The following is a 6,000-nucleotide window of genomic DNA, read 5'->3' on the forward strand; positions in this document are numbered from 1 at the left end:
CCAATAACAGTGTATAAAGAGTCTCTAAATCTACTGAGAATTGAGCAAGGCTTGACTTTCAAGGACGAAACACTTGGGAATATTAATTTCAGTGTCATAAATAACAAATTACTACCAGAGAAAAACATTACAGATGAGAATTTCATGACTTTAGCTGATATACCACAAAGACAGGGAGCACTGGTGAAGCCAAGGATTATTTTGGGAGTCATTCTCCCTCTACATTTTCTACTTTTAAGCCATTGCCCACTAATGTAGCTTCAACTGTCACATCTCTCTGGACAACTCCCAAATTTATATCTGCAGTTTTATCTTATCACACTAACTCCAACTCTGTATCACAGCTGCTTCCTGGACATTTCCACAACTTTCTGACACCACTTCAAACTTATCAAACATCTAATCAGATGCATCATATTCTGTTTCAAGCTAGCCCAAACTAAAGTAAGAAAAATGCTTTGACACCTATAAGGACAAGTGCAAATATAAAGTAGTATTATTTTTCTTTATCAATGTCAATAGCATCATTGTTTACCCAGGCACGTAAGCCTGGGACTTTGGAGTACTTCTCCAAATCCAGGCACTTATTAATCTAATAGTTTCTTCCCTTGTGGAATCTTTCATATTTGTCCCTTATTTTCCATTATCTCACATCATTACTTCCAGACTGATGAATCCTAAATATTTATCTCTTAACTTCTGTAAATGAATGTAACTATATCCAGCATCTGGCACACAGTGGCAATCAATGTTAGAAGCATTTGAAGCCCTAGGCATACTTCACTTAGGTATCTTTCTAGTACCTCAAGCTCAAAATGTTCTGAAATAATGGATTTTCTTCTCTGAACTAGTTTCTCCTGACTTCCCACTATCAGTTATTGACACTACAGTATGCTCATTCAAGTCAAAACCTGGGTGGTGTGACTTCTTTCAGTTTTTCTCTTTCTTGCTACCTACAAATAATTACTTGCCAAGTCTTATCAATTGTGTCTGGGATTTCTTTCCAATACTTTTCCCCTCTATGTCTTCATTGCCATCATCTCAAAGAAAGGTCTTTGGAGGGGTTCCATGTGTGATGCAGTGGGTTAAGCATCTGACTCTTGGTTTTGGCTCTGGTTATGATCTCAGGGTCCTGGGATTGAGCACTGTGTCAGACACCCTGCTCAGAGTGGAGTCTGTTTGAGATTCCTTCTCTCCCACTCCCTCTGCCTCACCCACTGATTTGTTTTGTTTCTTAAATTCCACATATGAGTGAAATCAAATGTTATTTCTCTTCCTCTGATGTATTTTTCTTAGCACCATATTCGCTAGATCCATACATGTTGTTATAAATGGAAAGATTTAATTCATTTTCATCACTGAATAATATCCCATTATAGGTATATACCACTTCTCTTTTATTCACTCATCTGTCAATGGACAGTTAGGTTGTTTCCATATCTTGACTATTGTAAATAATGTTGTAATAAACGTAGGGGTGCATATATCACTTTAATTAGTGTTCTTGTTTTCTTTCAGTAAATAGTAAGCAGTGAAATTTCTGGAGTATAGAGCAGTTCTATTTTTAACAATTTGCGGACCTTCCATATTATTTTCCACAGAGGCTCTGACGGTTTGCATTCCCAAGAGTGCAGGAAGGGTGACCTTTCTCCACATCCTCAACAAAACTTATTGTTTCATGTGTTGCTGATTTGGAGGATTTTGATGAGTCTGAGATGATATCTCATTGTAGTTTTGATTTGCATTTCCCAGATGGTAAGGGATGATGAATATCTGTTCATGTGTCTGTGGGATATCTCCACATCTTCTCTGGAAAAATGTCTATTCATAACATCTGCACATTTTAAATTGGATTATCTGTGTTTTGTGTTAAGTTTAATATGTTTTTTAATAGATATTGGATGCAAATTATATGGCATTTGGAAATATCTTATCCCACACTATAGGTTATCTTGTAGTTTTGTGTGTGTGTGTGTGTGTGTGTGTGTGTGTGTGTGTGTGTGCATGTTTCTTTGCTGTGCAGAGTATTTTTATTTTTATTTTTTTATTTTGATATTTTTATTTGATTTTGATATTTTTATTTTGATGAAGTTCCAATAGATTATTTTTCCTCTTGTTTCCCTTGCCTCAAGAGACATATAGAAAAAGAAGTCACTATGGCCCATGTCAAAGAAGATACTGCCTGCGTTCTATTCTAGGATTTTTGTGGTTTCAGGTCTCACATAGAAGCCTTTAATCTATGCTGACTTTATTTTGTGTATAGTGTAGGAAATTGGTCCAGTTTCATTCTTTTGCATGTAGCTGTCCGGTTTCCCAACACCATTTGTTGAAGAGACTGTCTTTTTCCCATTGCATATTCTTTTCTGCTTTGTCAAAGTGACCATATAGTTGTAGGTTTTTTTCTGAATTTTCTATTCTGTTCTATTCTATATGTATACTTTTGTGCCACTACCATACTGTTTGATTACTGCAGTTTTGTAATATAACTTGAACTCTGGAATTGTGATACCTCCAGTCTTGCTTTCTTTTTAAATCTTCTGTTGGCTATTCAGGGTCTCTATTTGCTCCATACAATGTTTAGGACTGTTTATTCTAACTCTGTGATAAGGTTGAATTAAATATGTAGATTGCATTGGGTAGTAGAGAATTTTTTATTCAAATTCAGTTAGCCAGCATATAGTACATCATTTTTTTCAGATATAGTGTTCAATAATTTATCAGTTGCATATAACACCCAGTGCTCATCACATCATGTGCCCTCCTTAAAGCCCATAATCCAATTACTCCATCCTCCCACCCACCTCTCCTCCAGAAAACATCAGTTTTTTTCCCTATAGTTAAGAGTCTCTCATGGTTTGTCTCCCTCTCAGATGGCTTCCCAGTCATTTTCCTTCCATTCCCCTATGATCCTCTGTGCTGTTTCTTATATTACACATATGAGTGAAACCACATGATAGCCTTTCTCTGATTGACTTATTTAACTCAGCATAATACCCTCCTGATCCATCCATGTTGATGTAAATGTTAAGTATTAGCCCTTTGGGGGAGGAGTCAAGATGGCGGAGAAGTAGCAGGCTGAGACTACTTCAGCTAGCAAGAGATCAGCTAGATAGCTTATCTAAAGATTGCAAACACCTGCAAATCCATCGGCAGATCGAAGAGAAGAACAGCAATTCTGGAAACAGAAAAACAACCACGTTCTGAAAGGTAGGACTGGCGGAGAAATGAATCCAAAGCGATGGCAAGATAGACCCCAGGGGGAGGGGCCGTCTCCCGGCAAGGGCGGAGCAACAGAGCACAAAATCAGGACTTTTAAAGATATTATTTATTTATTTGACAGAGAGAAATCACAAGTAGATGGAGAGGCAGGCAGAGAGAGAGAGAGGGAAGCGGGCTCCCCGCTGAGCAGAGAGCCCGATGCGGGACTTGATCCCAGGACCCTGAGATCACGACCTGAGCCGAAGGCAGTGGCTTAATCCACTGAGCCACCCAGGCGCCCCCAAATCAGGACTTTTAAAAGTCTGTTCTGCTGAGGGACATCGTTCCAGAGGCTAAACCAGGGCGAAGCCCATGTGGGGGCAGCATGGCCTCAGGTCCCACAGGGTCACAGAAGGATCGGGGTTGTCTGAGTGTTGCAGAGCTTGCGGGATTTAGAACGGGAAAGCCGGCTACAGAGACAGAGCTGACAGTAAGATCACAGCTTGGAGTTACCTTGAACCAGCCACAGTCTCGGTGAGCTTGGAGCCCGGCCGGAGGTCAGGCAAACGGGAGTTACTGGGCGCTGTTCTCTGAGGGCGCACTGAGGAGTGGAGCCCCAGGCTCTCGGATCCTCCGGGCCGGAGACCAGGAGGCCACCATTTGTATTCCCATCCTCCGGAACTCTACGGAAAGAGCTCAGGGAACAAAAGCTCCTGAAAGAAAACGTGAGCAGATTACTCAGCCCAGCCCCTGGTCAGGGCGGTGCAATTCCGCCTGGGGCAAAGACATTTGAGAATCACTACACAAGGCCCCTCCCACAGAAGATCAACAAGAAATCCAGCCAAGACCAAGTTCACATACCAAGGAGTGCGGTTTCAATACCAAGGAGAGCAGCAGAATTCCAGAGGAGGAGAAAGCAAAGCACGGAACTCATGGCTTTCTCCCTGAGATTTTTGTCTTGCAGTTAATTTAATTTTTTTCTTTTTCATTTTTTTTCTCTTCTTCTGCTAAATTTTTTTTAACTTTTACCCTTTTCTTTTTTAATGTTTTTAAACTAGTTTATCTAATATATATATATTTTTTCTTTTTTATACTTTTCTTTATTCATTGTCTTTTTAAAATTCTTTTCTTTCTTTTTTCTTTTTTTTTTCTTTCTTTCTTTTTGAACCTCTTTTTATCCCCTTTCTCCCCTCTCACGATTTGGGATCTCTTCTGATTTGGGATCTCTTCTGATTTGGTTAAAGCATATTTTCCTGGGGTTGTTGCCACCCTTTTACTATTTTACTTGCTCCTTCATATACTCTTATCTGGACAAAATGACAAGGCGGAAAAATTCACCACAAAAAAAAGAACAAGAGGCAGTACAAAGGCTAGGGACATAATCAATACAGACATTGGTAATATGTCAGATCTAGAGTTCAGAATGACAATTCTCAAGGTTCTAGCCAGGCTCGAAAAAGGCATGGAAGATATTAGAGAAACGCTCTCGGGAGATATAAAAGCCCTTTATGGAGAAATAAAAGAACTAAAATCTAACCAAGTTGAAATAAAAAAAGCTATTAATGAGGTGCAATCAAAAATGGAGGTTCTCACTGGTAGGATAAATGAGGCAGAAGAAAGCATTAGCGATATAGAAGACCAAATGATAGAGAATAAAGAAGATGAGCAAAAGAGGGACAAACAGCTACTGGACCACGAGGGGAGAATTCGAGAGATAAGTGACACCATAAGACGAAACAACATTAGGATAATTGGGATTCCAGAACAAGAAGAAAGAGAGAGGAGAGCAGAAGGTATACTGGAGAGAATTATTGGGGAGAATTTCCCCAATATGGCAAAGGGAATGAGCATCAAAATTCAAGAGGTTCAGAGAATGCCCCTCAAAATCAATAAGAAAAGGCCCACACCCCATCACCTAATAGTAAAATTTACAAGTCTTAGTGACAAAGAGAAAATCCTGAAAGCAGTCCGGGAAAAGAAGTCTGTAACATACAATGGTAAAAATATTAGATTGGCAGCTGACTTATCCACAGAGACCTGGCAGGCCATAAAGGGCTGGCATGATATTTTCAGAGCACTAAATGAGAAAAACATGCAGCCAAGAATACTATATCCAGCTAGGTTATCATTGAAAATAGAAGGAGAGATTTAAAGCTTCCAGGACAAACAAAAACTGAAAGAACTTGCAAACACCAAACCAGCTCTACAGGAAATATTGAAAGCGGTCCTCTAAGCAAAGAGAGAGCCGACAGGTGGTAGATCAGAAAGGAACAGAGACCATATACAGTAACAGTCACCTTACAGGCAATACAATGGCACTAAATTCATATCTCTCAATAGTTACCCTGAATGTTAATGGGCTAAATGCCCCAATCAAAAGACACAGGGTATCAGAATGGATAAAAAAACAAAACCCACCTATATGTTGCCTCCAAGAAACCCATTTTAAGCCCTAAGACACCTCCAGATTTAAAGTGAAGGGGTGGAAAAGAATTTACCATGCTAATGGACATCAGAAGAAAGCAGGAGTGGCAATCCTTATATCAGATCAATTAGATTTTAAGCCAAAGACTATAATAAGAGATGAGGAAGGACACTATATCATACTCAAAGGGTCTGTCAAACAAGAAGATCTAACAATTTTAAATATCTATGCCCCCAACGTGGGAGCAGCCAACTACATAAACCAATTAATAACAAAATCACAGAAACACATCAACAATAATACAATAATAGTAGGGGACTTTAACACTCCCCTCACTGAAATGGACAGATCATCTAAGCAAAAGATCAACGAGGAAA

The sequence above is a fragment of the Mustela erminea genome, chromosome X (assembly GCF_009829155.1).
Source record: "Mustela erminea isolate mMusErm1 chromosome X, mMusErm1.Pri, whole genome shotgun sequence".
Classification (NCBI taxonomy): domain Eukaryota; kingdom Metazoa; phylum Chordata; class Mammalia; order Carnivora; family Mustelidae; genus Mustela; species Mustela erminea.